The sequence below is a fragment of the Anser anser genome (assembly GCF_964211835.1).
Source record: "Anser anser genome assembly, chromosome: Z".
In the NCBI taxonomy this organism is placed as follows: domain Eukaryota; kingdom Metazoa; phylum Chordata; class Aves; order Anseriformes; family Anatidae; genus Anser; species Anser anser.
In genome coordinates this window covers 64,401,458-64,421,964 of record NC_139723.1, presented here as the reverse complement: position 1 = coordinate 64,421,964, position 20,507 = coordinate 64,401,458, and the positions used below count along the sequence as shown (strand labels likewise).

The following is a 20,507-nucleotide window of genomic DNA, read 5'->3' as shown; positions in this document are numbered from 1 at the left end:
AAAACCATTTTCCTTTATTCCATCATGCTGGGGATAGTGCAGGTGAGCCACCGTGTTGAGGCAGAGGGTTTGGATGTCATGGCTAAGCCTTTTTTCCACTGTGGACCATCCAGCTCCATGAAACCATGTCATGTCAGATATTGCTAAGCCAAGCACACCGGGCTGATCAAAAGAGAATTCAATATTTATGGTCATGTGTATTTTGTAGTGAAGCTATTTGTAAGACCAAGATTGATTACCTAGGTCACAGTCTGCTGGGATTTTGCAGCCATCCCAATCAGATATATTTTAGCTTTGCTCCAGGGTTCAATTTTTGTTATGCCACAAGCACAGGCTCTTCCTCTGACTTGAAGAGGACTTGCATTTTTGATCAGCAGTATGAGAGTCCTGTTTCTCTGCTCAATTGAGGTTGATATAAAACATCTTGTTGTTTCTCCTGGGCTTTTTTAATTCCTGACCAACCTTCTCGTTGTGCCAGCTGAAGAAAAAGCACAGTTCCTCCATGTCAGCACTGGGGAAGGAGGGCTGCAGGCGAGCAGGGCCACAGCTTGGGTAACTGAGGGGTGGGTGCTTGTTTTGGAGAAGCTGTCATAGTGTGGGGGGGATGGCATGGGGGACACCAGGGAACGAGGAGGCCGGGGGAGAGAGGTGAAAGGGCCAGGCTGAGAAAACATTTAGAAAAGCTGATCCAGGGAAAACATCAGCTCAGGGCTTGACGGCTGGGCTCCCACTACCTTCTGCATTTCAGAGCACAAGCCCAGCAAGACTGACCCCACCACCCAATGCTTCCTTACCAGGCTACGTGCCTAGGCACCTCAAACTGGGGAGAGATCGGTGAGTGCAGTGGTTGCCCACAGATGCAGCAGCACAGAGGCTTCCCCCTCTTCCCTCTACCCTGAACCCTGGATCACCACCAGTAGTGCCCTTAGCCACAAAATGAACAAAGAAACTTGCTGCTCTCCAAGTTTTAAAGGAGAGAGAAAAAAAAAGAAAAGCACCACATTGCATGCATGCAGGCACGCACCCTATCAGAGAGCACAGGGTGCAAGTAAAAATAGTGAGGTGCAGGCGTGGGGAGCTGGAGGTGGAGGTGTTACAAGATCTGTGCTGTGCTGCAAAATGTTCCCACCACTGACAGCATTATAGAGTGATAACATCTTGGCAGGCTACTTTTAGATGTAGTTTCATCCAGTTCCTCTTATGCTTCCCTGTTTTAATTCCAGGATGTCTCTGGACAGAGAGGATGAAGACAGAGTTGGAGGTGTGTAAGATACTCTTTATCTGAATGAAGCAGATATGGGAACTTGAAGCATGCTAAGCGTTGAAATGATCGATGCATTGCTCTAAGCTCCTGAGCACTAGTTGAGACTTACAGGGGAGAGAGTGGAGACACTGGTGGGACAGTCCAAGGTCTGATCATGAGGTGGAGCTTGTTCTCCAGCTCTCCACAAACACCTTGTTTCATAGGAGGCACCTTTCTTCACCAGCCAAAGTCCCTGGCTGGCTCCCCCCAGCTGCACAGCCGGGAATGTGCTGTGAGATGGGGAAAGCCTTGGTGTGCTGCAGCCCCTTACCCACCCGGCTGGTGTACACCATCTGCAGGCGATGGCCGTGGGGCAGATAGCTGCTCATGGCCACCCGCTGCTGCGCCCAGGTCACTGTGAGCTGTGCAGCACCAGGGGGTCTCATCCTGATGGGGTAAACCATGCACCACGCTGCTGGTCTGCCTGCTCCTCACTGGCATGGCAGGTAGCTGGACCTTGGGGTGCTTTCAGGAGTGCATCTCTGCTAGGAAATATTTCTCTCCACGGCAGAGTTAGCATCTGGTAGCTGCGGGGAGCTCCCAGGCTGGGTCAGTGCTGTGCCAGCTTTCCTGCTGGCCTCGGGTGGCCACCCTTCTGGGGCAGGGGGTCCTTTCTGTGTGTATTTATCCGTGTTTTTAAAATGAGGGGATTTTCTTCAAAAAGCACACCAGCTCTGATGTGACCCTTGCATGTTCCCGTGCAGCGCGGACCTTCTTATTTCCTGAATGGCTTGCTCTGCACTTGAGTTAACTCACACCCTGGATTTTGTCCAAGTACATTTTGTTTCTTGATACGAGGCCAGACTTTGCTGACTTGTGGTGCCGTTTTCTTCTCCCTGCTCTCCTCCCTGCTTCTTTATTATCATCCTCATTACCGAGTGTTACTGGCACCGTGCAGCCAAGGCGGGGAGAGCAGGCCCCAGATCTACGCCTGCCTCTGACAACAGCTGAAGGGAGCGCGCTGAAGCAACAACAAACGCCTTCTTTAACGTACATTGCCTGCACATTGAGCTGTCCCAAGCCTGGCCCGGCACTGAAAGGTATGTCTGAGACCAGCTGAAGCAGAAAACATTTGAACTCTACACCCTGCCAAATAGCTTCCAGATGTGTAAGATATAGCCTCACAGTGGACTTTGACTGTAGCTCTGCCAACATACGTCTGCACATTTCTGGTGCACAGGGAACATGAAAGTAGATCTTTTACAACATCTGCTGCCTTTCCCCAGTTATTCCTCCCTGCTTCTTGTGGTCCTCTTCCTATATTTCATCCTCCTATAATACACACATATATATATTAGGAAAAGCTACAAGTCCTTCCACTGATTTATTAAATCTTCCCTGCATGTTTCATACCTTTTCTCGCTGACAGTGTGGTCGAAAGAGAGGGAAAGACAGAGAGACCTTCTTCTGCCAGGCAGCAAGGCAGTGCCCAGGAGCTTTAACTAATTCTGTATTGATTCAGGATTCATCTAGGTGGTCTTCTTGAAGACCAACAAATCATAAAATGATATCAATTCCATGGAAAAGGGGCTTTTATAAAACAAAACAAAATAAAACATAGCAAAGCAAAACAAAACAAAAACCAGGTATTTATCTTAGTGTTGAAGTATGAATTATTGTCTTAATTCTCTAGACACCAGGGCTTGTGGGGTACCAGAGCAGAGCTGGTTGGAAGAGGGGAGGAAGAGAGCAGAAGTGTTGGAGATTAGATTCTAAGAGAATGTGGTAGCAGCTCTTATTTGCAAAATAAAAATTTAAAATAATGCTTTTTAAGGTCTTACATTTATAGTAATGCTTTGGCTAAGGAAAAAGACAATAGAGGCCTGCTGTCCCCAAACAAAATGAGGTGGTTAGTCGCATCTCTTTACGTTCAATATGACAATCTTATCTCTGACTCCACAAGTGGTGGTTGTTTGTCGACCTTTGTTCCTACACCAAACCCAGCGTATTCTTCAAGAAATACTTATCTTTGGAGCCCATGGCTGTGTCAGTCTTGTCTGTTCTGGGAAGTTAACCAGACCCAGGCCTGGGACGTATTTTGATGAGAGACCACCTGGGAATCACAGAAGCTATCTACATACGCCAGGGAGTTGTGGTCAAACTCTTGGCAAACCATCAACCGCAGGAATCTAATGAGTGGAAAGACTTCATTTGGCCCCATCATCACTGCTGAGTTGATTGATGAGGCAGAGATGCAGCCCTACTTACATACCTATTTCTGTCTTCCCTTTGTGATGAGCTGGGACAGGGCATGTGGTATACAAAGAGCCTATCAGTGAATTTGTGGGCATTTTGTGGATGAAAATGTAAAATGGGGGATGTCTGCAGGGCAGCGCATGTGGCATAGCTGGGGGAGGGCGATGGGAAGACATGGTCAGATGAAAGAAAAGATATCATCTCCTGATCTAATCTGCCTATAAAGTAGAATGCCTGCTTTTGTCTTTCTCAGTTTGGAGCAGGCAAAGCAGTAATCTTTACCAGTTGCTACAGCGTCTGCAATGAATCTGGCTGGTTGACACCTGGCCCTGGAGTGAATCACAATTTTGTCAGGACAGCAGCCCTGAGAGCTGTTGTTCTCACCAGCAGCCCCGCTTATCCAGGTATGAAAGCATGTGCCTGATTCCTGATGTATAAGGGGTCTAGCCAACTTGCTGTGCACTAAGCATGCGTGGAGAGACCTGCAAAATCCAGCTGTCCTGGTCTGGCAGCCTGCCTTGTAGGGGTGGTCTCTCTCTTGCAGGCTTGGGATTCCTGTGGGGGTCCTTTCTGCCTGAAAGCATTTGCTGTAGTGGGAGCTTCACCTCCTGTTGCTGAGAATGGACGGGCTGGATCTTGTTATAAACTGCACATATTTCAGGCTAAATCAACAGCTGCTGAGATTTTATTCCTATTATTATCACTATTTTATTGCTACGGTTTCTAAACGGCTTACTTCTCAAGATGGCTTTTTTTTTTTTTTTTTTTTTTCTGGCAGTTAAGAAAAAATATTTCTATACCACAATTAAAGATGATGGGGAAAAGGCATGTGCCCTGAACAGGATATTGAAGAAAAAATGTTTTAGGAGCTAAAATAAATGTCTTAATTTCCTCCCTCCCTTCTTCTTCCTGGGATGTAAAGGATAGAGTTAAAAAGAGGCACTGATACTGGCTGCTGCTTCGTTTCTTGACATGATTTATGTAACTGTATGTCGAAACTGAAAAGATCTGGATGAAAGAGCTCTGCTTTTACAGAGACCCACTCCTCTGAGGTTTAAATCTTAGAGACAATTTTATGTTGTGAAGCGTCTAGAAGTCTCCTTGGACCCTTTCCAGTGCAGTGTCCCATGGAACATCTTCCTTCGAAGGCACCCCATGCGTGCCCTCTGACTTCATGCCTATAGGACAAAAGAAAAAAAAAAAAAAATCTCAGGTTCAAATGTCCGGGGCTCCTGCTCCTGTAATCCCTGCCTAAGTGTTATTTGGACAGGGGAAGAGGATAGATGAATAACAGCAGTGTCGTTTCAGTTGCAGAGGAGACAGCTTAGTCTAATAAACAGTACCTCTGTTACCATTGTGTATTAATGCCACCATCCCTTCCAGTACCTGACTTGTAACGTCCCTGAGATAATCATGGTGACTTCTGTAGGCACAGTACAGATTGAACAGCTGATGGTAAAGAAAAACAGACTTGCTTCATTGTTTGTCTGTCAGCTCTTCCCTTTACCCAATTACTTTTGGATCTGACTTTTTTCATTCACAAGTGATCTCTTTGATCTGCTGCCTCAAGTACACCCTAAGCCACTTCTGTCTTCCTTCTCCAGTTTCTTAGGCTTGTATTACTGCTCCCTGATGGCTCTGATCTCACATTTTGAGCTGCCCCAGTCCTTTCTGATACTCCCAATGAAATTACAACAATCCTCTCTCTTCAATCATTCTTGGGTGTAAATTTGATCACTACATTAATCTGCCAGCTAACTTTTCTGGAGGCTTCAATACCCCACAGCTTGTTGTGTATGCTCAGACTGAACATGGAGACAGTATAAAAATGGGAGAACACAAGGCACTTGTGACTAAAGGGAAGCTTGCTTTCAAACATGGAGCTAAGCGTTGCAAAGGGTGAATACACACTACAGAAGACTTCAGGCTGTTTCCCAGGCCACATGCTACTTCCCAGACAACCTGATTTCCCAGGTAAGGAGACAGGACAGAGGGTCTGGGACCCTTGACTTTTTGGCAACTAACAGCTATAAGAAGCTTCTCAGATGGGCAGAAGGTGAGAAGACATTAACATTAGGGCAAAGCAAAGCCTACGGAAACTTACTCTGTGCTTCCTGCCCTTACCAGTCACTGACTGTTTCATGGAGGGACTCACCAGATCTCGTCTGATGAGACTTGGTGAGTAGCGTGGGTAAGTACTTCTTTAGGGTGTGGACTTCCTGGGCACTGATCATCTTAGTCGTTTTGCATCATGGTCATATAGGGTCTGTGGTATAATGTCCTTTTCCTTCATGCATAGCTGGGACCACTTCAGGTGGAATCAGTATTGCTGATTGAAAGGTTTCAGCACAGATCTAAGATTCTGTGATTCTTTAATGACTCTATATTCTTCATTATTTTTATTATACTGTTATGTATTATGAATAAAAAATTACATAATCTATGGTATTTTCATGATCAGTGCAGGCATTTCTGGTTTGGCTGTGTATCATGAGTAGCAATATAATTTCTTCAGTCCTTACAAATCAGACTGAACATGGTTATCTTGGACCATGTGCTTTCTCTCCTGCTTTTTACACACAGCTGTGTGGGGTCCCTGGATTGGTCTAGCCATGGGGACATGGCCAAATATCATGAATGATCACTGACCTGTATGTTGACCACACAAAGGCTCTTCATTTTAATTTGGCTGTTAATGGCTAAGGAAGAGTTTTAGAATCAGAACAAATCACAGCCGCCACCTGCATCAGTGAGATGACTCAAAACAATTTTGGATGGAGTTGGTGTTACATTTGTCCTGAGCTAGTAGGTGATTCCTCTTGAAACGATGATGTTCTGGCACAGCAGGTGGAATTTATGACAAATGGATTACTGACGCTATATAGGCCTGAATCTTACTGTATTTGTACATCGTGTCTTAAAGATGTTCCCAATTTTAAGTTTTGGGCAACTGGGTAACTAGCACATACAAAGTGCTCAAGGACTGAAACTTCTGTGGAAAAGACCTGTTGACTGAAGGCTCCTGAGGCTTATGGACACTTACACCTCCAGCAGTTGGTAGTGCATGCTCTCTGGGGGTACACACATTATTCGCATTATTGAAAGAGATGATCTGTCAATAACACCATAAATGTATTCACTCTGATATAAAATATTGTCTATTATTATTGCACTCATAGAAATTATTTAGAACTCAAGTTTTTAGAAGTAAATGCACAGACTGGTATTTGTGGATATTCAAAATTGCAATGGGCATATGCCCAGGGTAGTTACACCTTTATATGATTAGGATATGTTGAAAACAGGACCACATATACCCTGACACAGAAGGTAGGAAGAATGCTTGATAACTACTTAGCAGCTGTAACCGCAGCAAACAAATGATCTGGACTAGCATCTAACTTACCTGAGAAGTCCTTAAAAGCTCTTGAAGGGAATATGATAGCATGTTCCAGTCCAGCAGCAGAGCAGTACCCTCAAGCAGGTAACATAACACTCAGCTAAAAAGAATGGAAGGGTTTAATGGAAAAACAACAAATTACCTACCTGTAAGTTGTTATGTGGGCTTGCAAACAAATGGGCAGCCACAGTAAAATAGTCCCACTTCAACCTCTAAACCTTGAAAAGCAAAATGCAAATGAAACTTCAAGAATATCTGCAAAATAATTTATAAATAGAAAAGCAGAGACCAAATGATTTTCCTGGGATTTCAGAGGGACACATGAAGGATTTAGTGGAAATGTAAATAACCAAGGAGACCTCACTTCATACATAATCTACGTAAATTCTTGGAAAAAAAAATCAATTCAGAGAGAGATGAGAAAGCATGGGCCATGACATTGCTTCTTCTGAGGCTTGAGGAGCAGGGAATAAGTGGACAGAGAAATAGGGAAGATGAACTGTTTCTTAGGATGAAGGATGAATCTTTTTATATCTTGCTATTATTTAAATATACACATGATTTCTTTATTTCTCTCTCTCATTTAAAAATTACATATTGCAGCAATGGCTCTGCACTGCTCCTGTGAAAGCCAATCAAAAGGTGATGTTGATTCATCTGTTCCCATCCTTTTTCTCAGTTCTCAAATATCACACAGGAGAAGTGTGTTCCTTTGTTAAATTAGCAGAGGTTTGATTTAAAAGAGAGATTTACCTCTCCTTTATATTGCTTGCATGCCGTACAAACCAGCAATATATGTAATTGTTTATGTTTTTATGTGTATATAGTCTTTTCCTCTGTCTTACTGAAGCTTTTCCATGCCTTCTTGTCCTCATGGTTTCTAACCTTATAGACTCTCTTTTGTTTTCTTTCCAGCAGTTACTGACAAGTGCCCATCCTTAGAACTTGGACCAAGACTGAAACAACAGAGTCTCAGGAGTCCTGCAGGCCCATTGCTGAGGTATCTTTGTAGTGTAATACTGTCATGTTTTCCTGTAAACTCCTAGAAGCGCTGGGCTTTTTTTTTAATGCAGAGCTGGGAACTTCAGTCAACTTCTTCAGAAATTTTGGAAATAATGGAAATCAGGCATATGGAGTCTGAGATAACAAATTGAGCTTGTTCTTGGTATTATCTTCTTAGTGAATGAAAAGTGTGCTTGTTCCTTGAACAAAATAGAAACAAATACATAACAAGTAGAGTTCTTAGTATACCTAAAGTCTGTATCTCCAAAGAGTGATGTGTCTAGAAAGCCCCATCTCTCTCCAATTTCCTCTCAAAACTCCTTCACCTGACTTTGAGTATCCAAAGTCCAAATCCTGCAGAACTAATATTTCAGCCTCTTCTTTCACAATGAGTGGAAACTCTCAGGCGAAATGGCTTAGCGCTGACCTCTTTTGCAATTTAATGCCTTGTGAGGCAGCTCTAAAGATGTTTTTTATTATATAGAAAGTGGTTTCATTGCTCCTTCAGCTGAACCTAAAATGAGCAAGGCAAATCTAGTTTTTAATGAGGGCTGTTATTGTCTTTGGTTCTGAAATTCCCCTCCTGGCAGCCGTTAGGATCTTTCAGCAAACACTATCAAAATGGTATTATCTTTGTGTCTGAGGGCTTGATCAGCAGTTGCCGCATAAAATCTTGTACAGCCTCCAGGACATCATTGCCTTTCCAGAAAGTAAATTGGCAGAGACGTGCTTGTCCAACTTGCTTGTGCTTAAAGACCTACAAATGAGGTTTGCTCTGTAAACGAGGCTCCTTTTGACTGAAAGTGAGAGGTTTTTTGCCCTGCATGTCATCTATCCATGAGCTATGAAACAAACAGGTAGGGAACACATGTTTTGGAATACGATTTGTTCCTGACCTCTGCTGGAATAAATAAGTCCCTGTGATCTTTCCAATGTGCTTTCAATTGTAAGGTACTTACCTCTGTATATTGTTAGACAAATTTCATCTGAGTCAGCCGTGCTTTTCTTCGCAGAATTCAGAGATATGATGTGTATTTCTGATACTTCCCAGAATAATTTTTTTTTTTTTTTAACAAACCATCGAGAGCATTACATGCCTCATTATGTAGGCCTTTTTCATTTGCAATGGATAGTGTATGGATAATTGGATAATCACCATTTATTAAGCAATGCAAGAACATTTCAGGGTGGGATGTTGCTCTCAAATTTATACATTAATCCTGGCTTTAGATCATATGTTTTCTAAAAACAGATTGGATGTCTCATCTTCATGACAAAAGATACTGAAGAGCAGGGAATCAGAAGGGTCCTCAGACCCATGGTATTCTTTGTCTTTATTCCCTCCTTTCCACCTCCCCCTCCTGCCCCAAGGCTGGTAATGCTCATGCACAGGATATGAGAAAGGAAGTCTGAATACATACTCATGAATATTTATGTGCATGCCCATCGTTTCTCAGTCGTGCACATGTTGCCTCAAGTACTTCATCTGGAGAATCTTTATTAGCCAAAGAACACACTTATCTTGGATGTGCTCAAACAGCATACATCTCTGGGATCTATGCTTTGTGTGGTTAAAAAGACAGAAAAGGCTCACTCAAGGTCAGGAGGTCAGAGCCAGTTTCAGAAGAGGTGGTGCAAAAGAAATTCTTAAGTCCTATTCAGTACAGGGGGCCTTAACTCCCTTCTCATTCCCATAAATCACTGCGGAAGTTAGGTAATGAGCCTGATAGGCAAAGGAGAAAAGATAAAAAAAATAGAAGCACTAGAATTAGATGCAAAGAGCAAACTGCAATGGAAGGATGTTTTGAAGTCACAGGCAGTGGCTGCGTAGGATGGTTCTTACCTTTACCAGAGTATTTGGTAATCCTGGACGTGGACAAGGTTCTCCTTGGAGCTGTAGTCCCTGAACAGTTTTTTATACTAGGTGACAGTCAGGTTTCCTTCCCCATGTGAAAGTTTCATGATGAAATGTTTCAAAACCAGCTCTAGTTCAAATAGTGACTTCTTTGGTGAAGAGTCCTAAATAGTAATTGTCACGTTGGTCCTTGGGCTGGGTTAATAGGTGCTTTTGGGCTGGAATTGGTGATGTGAGACCATGTTGGTCTGATCTGATATCAGCAGATGTGTAAATGCTAGGCAAATACTTCCTCTGGAAGAAGAGAGTAATTTCTCACCCTTGTCCTTTGCTCCACCTCAGTGCTGGTATTTGACCTGCAAGAAAAGAGCCAAATGCCTTCTTTTTCATGGCAGAGAATCAGGGAAGCTGTGTGCCTGCAGCTGGGCCAGTCTGAGAGACCTGTGGGCTCCCTGCACAGAGTGTGAGTTATGCTAAATTGCAGTACATGTCCTAGTTAATTCCCCATACAAGGCTGAGATATGGTTCTAGCTTAATTTCTGCATTTTGAATTTATTACAGATCTATGTTGGGTTTGCATCTTCCAATACATGTTGTAAGTGTCTGGCATTGCTCAAATTGCATAGATTACCTCATAAGCATCCAGACTGCCTCATCTCCTTACAGCAGCCAAATGATAATCAAACCGTAAAGATGGTAGGAGTTTCTTGTGCATGAATATCTGTCTTCCCTTAGATGTGCCTTTAATTTAGTCACTTCATGAAGAAAAGGCATTAAACCCTTTAATCTAGCTAATTATGATGTTTGAGACATGCAAACAATTCTGGAGGGCTGGTTGGGGAAACCTGTGGGATATCTGGTAGCTAATGTCTTTTGACAGAAGGGGAAAAACAAGAGAACCCTTAGAATTTGCTTTTTTTTGTTGTTGTTTAATGTTTAGTTGGCTTAATTACATGTCTGCATTATTTACAGTCTGTTATTCTCTGTAAGATAATAGGGCAGCATGGATTCCTGAATTGCTAGTCCTGCAAAAGTGTAGCTCATTTATCTTAATGACTGCATCACCTAGCCAATTAACAGGATGGTCAGACTCTTGTAATGAAGTGCATTAGCTCAAGCATCAGCAAGCAGGGGCTTTTCCCTAAACTTGAGTTGTTATCTAAAAACTATTTGTACTGTAAAGTTCAGGTTGTATGGTTAGTTACTAGTTGTTGCTGTGGTCATTGAAGACAGCCTTTTCTCCAGTAAGATGGGATTTCCACAAAAATTCTTTCATTGAAAGTGCCTGAAAAAAAATGTGGTTTACATAAACAGCCATGCAAACACCAAATATTAAGGTAGAGGTGACAACCTCATGCCTTGATCTGATTGCTGTTGGGTCTGGAAGGCCTTTTGTTTCCACCAGTTTTGCACATCAGTGTGTTTGAACTTGGTACATGTTGCTTACTGCCCTGTTTACTCTGCTCCAGCTGTGCACCCCCTGTGCTAAGAGAGTGGAGGGAGAAGGGCAGATATGTCATCAAAGAGTCCGCCATCAAGTGAGAGGAAAAATTGTCAACAGACCAAGCCAGGTGGGCGCTGCAGAGCCATGGGTGGCTGTGGTGCAGAGACAGGGCCCTCGCTGCTCCACGGTCCACGGGACCCTCACTGCTCAGAGAGTAAATTTCCCCTGAATGTGACAGTGAACTTTCAACTGGCAAACCAATCTGAATGCGATGGCAGGGTGTGAGTACAACTTGCAGCTTTCTCTCAGTAAGAAAAAGGGATTTTGGGGACGCGCTGGGACTCTCCTGCCCATCAGTCAGCAGGAGGCTCCTCCAGCTCAAGGTTCTTCTGGGCTGGCAGGGCTGGCATTGGTCCCACCAAACACGTTTCCTGAGAGGCAGTGTTCAACAGCAAGGGCAAACACTTAGAGAGGTTATTTTTCAGTTATTCTAAGAGGCAGTGAGCCTGAGTAACCGTCTCTCCATATTATTATTATTTTCTTTTCTGCACATCTCTGCCATGAAATAATTTGCTAACAATTGCTGTGCTAAAATTACAGTTTTAGGCTGGAAACCTCTCAGGCCAAACCTTCCAATTTTGGGATAAATGAGAGAAAATGAACAGCCATACTATGCCTTGCAATTCACACCGTGTTTCAGGAAAACATTGAAAAACTACCTTTCTTTCCTTCAGGCACTGCCTCCAAGATTTGAAATGTCTAGCACGTATTGGTGCCTTTGCTTTTCTGGATTCCTATGGAGTCTGGGGTGTTTCATATGAATGCAGCTGGGCTCAAAGAGCTAGCAAAAAAAAAAAAAATTGGAAAGGAAAGGAAAGGAAAGAAAAGGAAAAAGGAAAAGCTAGCCTGCATAATACAAGCTAGTTTAAAAAGGATATACGTGTATGCACTTACGGGAGGTGTAACGCAGCCGTGCTTCCTGGTGCCGGCTCTGAAGTCCGGAGATCAGAACTAGCGAGTTCGCTTTATCCATCCCGAGAGAGCCCTTGCACAGCGTTTGAGGTATTATGTGCTGAAAGACCTCATTAATGATGCAAACACTTCAGCTGTCATTGACTCATAAAAAAGCTCAGAAATGGGAAGGTCTGAAGGAAATTGATTTTCTTTAATTCCTTTGCAAAGCGTCATGTGGAATACTGATCGCTTTGCTAGAAATAATTTAAGTCTCCCCCAGGCATCTACTGGAAGGCAAATGGGTTTTTATCTGAGATGTTTTTCAGTTGTTGAACCATACCAGTGCTTATCAGTTGGATACTAAGAAGTTTGGGACATTCACTGACACGAAGGTGGCTGAACTACAGTTTCTCCTTGGAAAGAGAGGCTGCTTACATTTGAGCTGCTGGAGAATTGCTGTTTCATGTCACGTTATGCCATATACAGCTGTTTTAATGGCTTTGCAGTGAGTAACTAGAAACACATTGTAGAACGAGGAATATTACTCCAGTACTTGTATGCCCTATCTTTGGAGAAGGATCAAGGTGACTCAGGGCTCTTTTAGGATAAGTTTTATTCAGCCTCTTCACTTCTAAAAGTTATCTTGTCAACCTGGAATATATTTTGCAATTAAAATTAGAGAAGAGAGAAATGGTAATAGAAAAACCCTGTGGAAAAAAAAATGTCAATGTTATATTTTTATAAGGAAGTTACAGTTCTGTGTTAGAGGTGATTGTCTCCAACCTTTTCTCTCCCCAGGCCCCCTAGGCAGTGAAGGTAAATGCACGAGTTCATAAAGGACTGGGTGCTCCCTGGGTGGTAGGTGGGATAGGGCTATAAAGCACTTTATTTCCTTGGTATCCACAGGGAGTTATTACTTCGGTCCAACACATTATTAGTGAGCTTTTGGAAATTATGTGGAGTGATTCACTGAGAACCAAACAGTACCGAATAATGCCTGTTTAAACCTGCTGTCCTGTGAGGAACATTTTGGCCAAAGGACGGGTTGAGATTTGCCTAAAGTAAAATGTATTTCTAGATAGTTTTAACAAGGTCACACCAGTGTAATGATAGATCAGTAGTCTGTGATATTCACCTTCTTCTACCCCTGATCGCTCTGGCATTTACATTGCCATGGTGTGCTGGCTTCATTACAGGCCATGTCTTTGGGAGATTATTAATATTATTATTGATTATAGATTATTATTAGATTATGTGCTGTTGCAATTGGAAATGTTTGAAGAAAGAGCTTCTCTAACATGTGTGTTACAAAGCTGTTGGGGAGAGCAGAGAGCTTGGAGACTATGGAGTGGAAGTCTTTATGGGGAGAGGAGGAGGAGGGTCCAAAATGAAAAATGCGAGTCCCGGTTATGGGCTGACATCAGAAATATGGATCCAGCCTGGAACTGTGGTACAGGTTTCTGCCCCCCACATAGGAATGAAAGGCACATCCCCAAGTGAAATCTTCAGGAAGTTTGGCTGCAGATCTCATCTAAATTCAGCACGATAAACTCTCTCTACTCAGCAGCGCTATTAACCTTACTCATTATCACTCTCCAAGTTAATGATGGGTATCTGATCTGCATAGCGATCTTCTCTCCTTTGCCATATTCATAGCAATACAGCTTTAGCTAGGTTGTTATTAAGTAACAGAGGTGAGACATAGGATAATCCCTTTCAAAATAAATGCCTGTGCCAGTGCCAAAATATGACCTTAAGGTTGTTGCAATGAATCTGGCACTTGAGAGCCTGCTGCTGCCGTTGGTGTTTCATCCATCCATCTGTGACCTGCCCAAGGTGGACCCGGCTCGGCCAAGAGGAGGGGACCACAGGAAGGGCTCTGTGGTGAAACCCTGATCCAGGAGATGTGCTGGCAAGGGCAGCCTGGTCAGCTGAAGGCATCCTTCCCCTTTTCTGCCAGTCCCGATACCAAAATGCTATTTTGATATAACCTGCTGGAACAGAGGATGATGTTTCCTTCTCACAGGAAGCCGGTTTAACACCATTCTCTGTCCTTCCCCTGCATGGCACCTTGCTGTGACAGGCGACAGAGTGGCACTGGGGCTGCTCTGCAAACCTGTGACGTGAGAGCTGGGAGCAAGGGGAGAAACACACGTGCCCTGGAGATGCCCCTACCAGAGCATGGTCACCTCCAGCCCTGCCCTGCAGCAACACCCCCGCAGCCCTGCCAGTGCCATGGGCACAAGCTGCTTGTCCCTACGGCATTGCCACCAGCACCCTACGTCTAATTAACTACTCCAGCAGCTGCAGTTGAGGGGTTGCTGCTGCTTATTTTCTGGGAGGATTTGCCCTTGAAAGGAGGAAGTGAGGTGCTGGGTACAGCAATGATCTGGCAAATACACAGGAAAGAGGAAATAAACCAGATGGGTATTCCTAGCTGGAAGTCTTCTGGTGGCTGAATGAGCTGCAATTTAACAATTAACACAAGATGTACTGCCCGCCTGTGTTGAACACTCAGCGTAGTGTAACTGCACGAGAGGCATCACCTCAGCTTCTTGGGTTCAGAAGGGTTCTCACAGGTTGGAAATAAGCTGCTGCTTTTTACTGAGAAATAATGATATTTTATTGTTGTAACATACATTATTTTAAATGGATTTTCTCCTGTAACCTTAATACACAGACAGACACAATGCACACCCAGTCTTGCTCTTGCACTAAAGCTGTGCTGGATTTCTGGTGTAACTTATTTCCATAAAAAGAGATTGAGGGTCATAATATTTATGACTTCATAACAGGTTCAAGCAGAAGAAAGGAAACTGAGAAACTAGGTGCAAAGCTCAGTTTCAAATACAAGTCTAGCAATACAAATCCTACGATAGTTTTCATAAAAAGAGGCATGCCTCCTAACAGCGCTACATCTGCGCGAACTCCCTGCTGCTCCTCCTTGGTGGAGTGCTCCTTTCTGTCTGCCCTCTGGTTGCAGTGAGGTGTTTTTGGTATCACCCCTCTGCTGCTGCTTAGTCCATGGTGATACCGAAGCCGTTCTGCATGGATGTAGATGGTGATACTCTGAGCTGGAGTTTCCAGGTCTTTTCCCCGCCGTGGTGTGAGGGGATGCGGCTGCTGGTTTCTGCTGTCTGACCCTAGGAGGCTTTGTCAGTCTTTGTCTGGCCTCAGGAGACCAAAGTTTATAAAAAAATATGAATGGTATGGAGAAGGTAATGAGGGAATGGTTATTCACTGAGAGCTCCCACAGTCACAGACACCCAATGAAAATAGCAGGCAGCGGGTTTAAAACAAAGAGGAGGAAGTCCTTCCCTGCACCCTGCATGCTTTAATGGGGGGACTCGTTGTCACAGGATGTTTTGGAGGCCAAGGCTGCAAATGGGCTCAAGGAAAGGAATAGCCAGACCCATGGCAGGGCTTTCAGTGCTCTTGCAGGAGAGCAATGAATGCAAAAATAGCCAAACTCTAGGTTTTGTGTAGTGGTTATGCTTCGAGATGTGAAACCATGTTCACCCTCACAGTGAGGATGCAGATTTGCAAGTTGGTGACGAAGGCTGAGGGCTATAGAAGAGGAATGGAGGTAGCAAACAGCCTTTCAGACATGTCCTTCCCTGGTAGCTCTCCTGGGTGGTGCATAGGATGAAACGGGTGGCAGAAAAGCACAAATATGTGTACCCAAGAAAGCCTGGGCTGCAGTTATTTCTGGCAGGAAACACGCTGCGATCAGTGGTATCCGGAGGTAGTTTGGTCATGAAATGTGAGAGCAAAAACAGGCTGGTTGTCACTTATCTGCCTCACTGATCAGAGACCTCAGGGCCAGCGTGCAGCAGCCTCATGGCTACGGGGAGCCCCTGCCACAGAGGCACAGCAGCTTGCAGGTAAAAACTGTGAGCAGTGCTGTTCACAGAGCCCTCAGCACTGACACAGAGCTGCTAGCGGTGACCACAGCTGTGCCACGGAGAGCAAGAACCTCCAGAGGAAGCATACAGAGCTGAGCTGCTTTCCTTACATCAGCCATCTTTGTGGCACATGCTTTTCTCAGGTATGTCAGGGAGAGACTGGCAGTTACCCCTGGAAGTACTTCAGAGTAGAAGTCTAGTACAGCCTCACAGCTTGGGATGCTCTTACTGAATCTTCTTATTTAAAAGCAAAGCAAAACTACAAAACAAAACAAACAAAGCCAAACTGCGACAGAAAACTTTACTGATTTTGCATAAAGTTACGGTTTTGACATGCAGGATAAACATGCTGGGTCTGTACCATAACATATCACTGACCTGTTCTAGAGGGTGAACCCTGTTTCCAAGATGATTGTGTCTTAGGGCCCAAATTATTTTTTTTTTCCTGATGAAAGCTCCTCAGCTCCTGTCTTTTCCAGCCAAGGAGGAGGATTTTAGGACTGAGCCTGAGTTTTGTTTGGATGAAATGCCTGATGGTATCTCAAGGCTTCTCACTTGAGTACAAAGGGCAATGTTGGGATTTGGATGTCTCAGGGGGTCAGGAGAGAGAGAAAAAAAATAACTAAAAAATTTAACTAAACAGCGGTGAGTGAAATTCTGAAATTTACAATACCAGGAACTGCTCGGAAGTAGACCTCTGTCCTAAAGACAACCCATGGCATAGCTGAGCCTTTTGAACTTCTATTGGCAGCAGTTTCTTTTTTTCCAAACTGAAATGCTGGCAAGTAAAATGCTACCCCACTTAATCAGCTGAGCTTACATGCTTCCTTTCAGCCACAAGGAGCTGCTCTAATTAAAAGAAGCAAGAGAGGAAATAATGAATTTGAGAGCACATGGTAAGGGACTGCATCTAAACACCAAGTGACTGTGGCGAGGTGGGGAGCTTGTTCTCGTTTAAAGGCCTGTCTGGTAGGGAACAAATTGCAGCAGATGCACCATACGTAGCCCTCAGAAATCACATATGGGTGTCAGTCCAAGTCTTCCTGCAGGACCGTGCATTGGTCTGGCATATCTGGGGGCTATGGAGGCAATTTCTGTGGACTGTGACTAGATTCTGAAGGTGGTTTGCTCACAAATGTATTAACTCTGATGCAAAATCTGGCTCATCAGATGTTGCTTCAGTATGTGCAAAATTCAGCCTCCACCCCCTCCTCTCCCCTCCTCCTCCCCCCTTTTATTTGGCATTGATCAAGCTCAGGGCAAGCAGTGTCACCTCACACAGAGATGAGGAGCTTCTCCCACGGCCAGGGGCTGCTCTGCTCCCTTGGCATGTGGCAGGGCCACCGCTTGGTTACTCTCAGCATCTTTTTTATGTTATGCTAGGTGCTGGGGCAGAGACAACTGGCTATTTCTGTCTGGAGTGATGTGTTTGGCAGACTGTACAGGGTGGCAGTGTGAGCACAAGCATATGGTGGACAAAAGGATAAATTCATTCAGGTGGGACTCAGCTCTACCTTCAAGCTGCCAAACCAGGATGGGGCTGGTGTTGGGGTGCAAAGTGCCGAGGGACACCAGCTCCCTGGCACATGCTGGAATCCCTGCCAGCATGGAGCAGGGCAAAGCTCTGCTCTGACACTCACAAAAGCCAAAATAAAATAAACGTGCTTTAGTTTGGGTCTCATCCTGAAGCAAAATGAGGGCAATATCTACAGAGGAGACAGAACTTTGTGTGGTCATTCTCAAAGGGCACGAGAAATATAGCTGAGATTTGCCAGGTGAGTAGTTTGCTGGCAAAATAGTTACAATGGTTAAGTCTGTGCAAATTAAAAGCAATTGCAGAGTTGTTAAAATTACTGATAGAGTTTATGTGAAAAAGGCTGAACTCTTCATTGCAGTGGTGCAAGCAGTGCTTGGTTGTGAAATTTGGCTGTGTTTAATTTTAAAAATACAGCTTCCCACTTGAACCATTCGAAACACTTCTGCCAATTGCACATGATATTTTCCTGGTTCTTGCTTTGCTGAAGGGAGCTGATTTTATTTTATTTTATTTTATTTTATTTGAGTTACAGCAAACTGACAAAATCAATTAATCATATGCCCCTGGTCCTAAGCAAACAATGACATCAGAGTCGCAAGGACTTTCAGACGGGCTGTGGATGTCTGATCTCCAAGACCCCTTTGAAATGAAAGTCCTTAATAGCTCTCATGAATAAAAAGCAAAGTTTCATAGGCACAGGCATAATTTGTCCCTGAAACCAGTTAACAGACTCTATATGCAAAGTTTGCTGTTGACTCAGCACTTTCAGCAGATTTCAATATGATTTCTTAGAGCACTTACTCTCTCCTACCCACTGAACTAGCTGATCTTCTGAGAACTGCCCACTTGCCCTCGTTTTGAACTTCTCAGTTAAATTCTATGAAACGCTAATGGCATGCAGTGCAGAGGGCTTAAAAAGGCTCTGCAACAGCTGTGGAGCTCAGATTTCTGCAAAACATATATCTTTAAAATAGTGTTCACTACATTCAATATCCAGGAAATACAGCCCAGCAATAATAGGTTTGTGAATAAAATTGGAAAGAATAGGTCTGTGAAGCCAAGCTGGACAGAAAGCTCTGTAGCCTGCTGTTACAGACTCTTATTCAATTATCTATTTTAGAGCAACTCGAATAGAAAGAGTCAATGTGAAATGTGGCAGGAGAACATCTGTGCCACCATAATGACTATTCAGGGCATTTTTATTTGATTGTCAGTTTTGGCTTCCTGGCAAAATATAATTTACATGTAATTTCTCCAAACATTATTTTTGTTGTAATGAATTCTTTTCTTTATTATAAATCTCGATTACTCTGTTTCTTTTTCAGAGGAACCCTGGGTATTAGTGAAGTTCCTGTGACTTGAAAGAAGGCAAATTTGGTATGCCATTGTTTCTGTGTTATGTTTTCTTTTTTTTTTCTTTTCTTTTCTTTTTTTTTTAATTAAGTATCGCTGTAAATGTCAGTTCCCTGATTCATTAGTCGTTTGGGGATGAAAGCTAATGCTGTAATTATAGCTTCGTTCCAAATCTTGATCACAGTGACAGTGGGTATTTTCTAATAATTAACACTTGTTCTAGCTGATTTGTGAACACCATGTTCATTGATATTTTCGTTTTTTTTTTTTTTTTCTGTCGTTTGTTGTTAACATTCACAGATTGCCTGTGAGCATGCTCATACCCTTTCATACCCTTCAGGTTTCCACGCACTGGTTCCAGGGCAGCAGCTGAAGCTCGGGAGATGCCGTGCACCCATAGTAGGCTCCATCCCCTGGGGGCGAGGGTCCGTGGCCCTTCCTTGTCAGGCCCTGCCTGGGGCATACTCATAAGTGAAGAGTAACAAAGGTACTAATGTCCTAATAATGAGACAAGGCTTGTTTTTGCAAAGCAGCTGTTCCAAACTTGTTGTCTGGAGGGTGCTCCTTCGGTGGCCAAGTGCCTCAGGATAAAAGGGCTCAAGGTAAAAGTAGGAACATAGACTGAGAGTAGGAACACAACCCAGCAATAATAGGTTTGTGATGAACACAAAGAATTTTCCTCACAGTTTTGTGAAGGTTTCTGCTTCTTTCATTTGTGGAAGAGGAGCAAACAGTTCAGGACATGCTTCTCCCTGGGAGCTTTCCAAACTCTCACTTTCTTTTTTTTGCTTTCCTTGACCCTTGCTTCACATACTGCCTGACTACCCTCTTGTTCAGTGCAAAAATCCTATTAGAAGCATACCAGTTACCAAGAAATTAACTCAGATACCGTCATGCTGTTACTTTTCCACCTCAATTATGCAAGATGGAATTAAAGTGCCTTAGTATAAGACCCTTACTGTTCTTATGAACTCCAAACCACACCAGAAATATTCTACCCGGTGACCTTTATCTGCACATAATTACAGTCTGAGGCATTCTTAAATCATTTGCTAAGCTATTTCTAGTGTTATTCCATGGTAATCTTAAATACCTAGGGATTACCAGAGATTACTGCCCTATTTTCAGGGCACAGCAGCTAGATTGCTAAGTAATGCTGTGCTCTGATACTTCTAGCAGGCACTGGTATGTTTGATAAATCCGACTTTTTAAACGAAGACTGAAATTGCTGTATTGCATAGTATAAAGATAAATTTATAATTAATCTTTGAAACTTTGAATAAATTAACAAACACAAGGCTAACATGTCTTTATTTAAAATATCTGTGCTGTCTTGTGCTAAAGTTCACATTGTATTACAAGCAATTTCATGATCCTATTAAATGATCACACTTCTGTAGTAAACTTCTTAATGGAATTTAAACCCTGGACTTTTGCTGTGTGCTATGTTATGTTCGGAAGAGAGTGAGTGGAAGAAGTCACGTACATGCCTCAGGTCAGCACAATGGCTTCATTCAGCAAATAATCTGTATTCCAGGTAACATTTGTAGGGAAGGGG

The 20,507-nt window shown here is 43.5% G+C and overlaps 2 long non-coding RNA genes across 5 annotated transcripts in view; one reads left to right on the top strand and one right to left on the bottom strand.

Moving 5' to 3' along the window:
* Nucleotides 1-1,937: 1,937 nt before the first annotated feature.
* LOC310890347 overlaps nucleotides 1,938-20,507 on the top strand; it is a 31,657-nt gene continuing 13,087 nt past the window's right edge. For 2 of the 4 annotated variants that reach the window (XR_014577208.1, XR_014577209.1), the window contains exons 1-5: nucleotides 1,938-2,343; nucleotides 3,753-3,903; nucleotides 4,278-7,899; nucleotides 18,922-18,973; nucleotides 19,290-19,436. This is a non-coding gene — a long non-coding RNA (uncharacterized lncRNA). The remainder of the gene's footprint in view (nucleotides 2,344-3,752; nucleotides 3,904-4,277; nucleotides 7,900-18,921; nucleotides 18,974-19,289; nucleotides 19,437-20,507) is intronic. The other 2 variants (XR_014577210.1, XR_014577211.1) reach the window with 1 other exon arrangement.
* On the bottom strand, nucleotides 7,045-18,894 carry LOC310890348. The gene is made up of 3 exons (XR_014577212.1): nucleotides 12,155-18,894; nucleotides 9,745-10,112; nucleotides 7,045-7,117 (listed from the first exon to the last, which is right to left on the bottom strand). It is a non-coding gene; the product is annotated as an uncharacterized lncRNA (long non-coding RNA).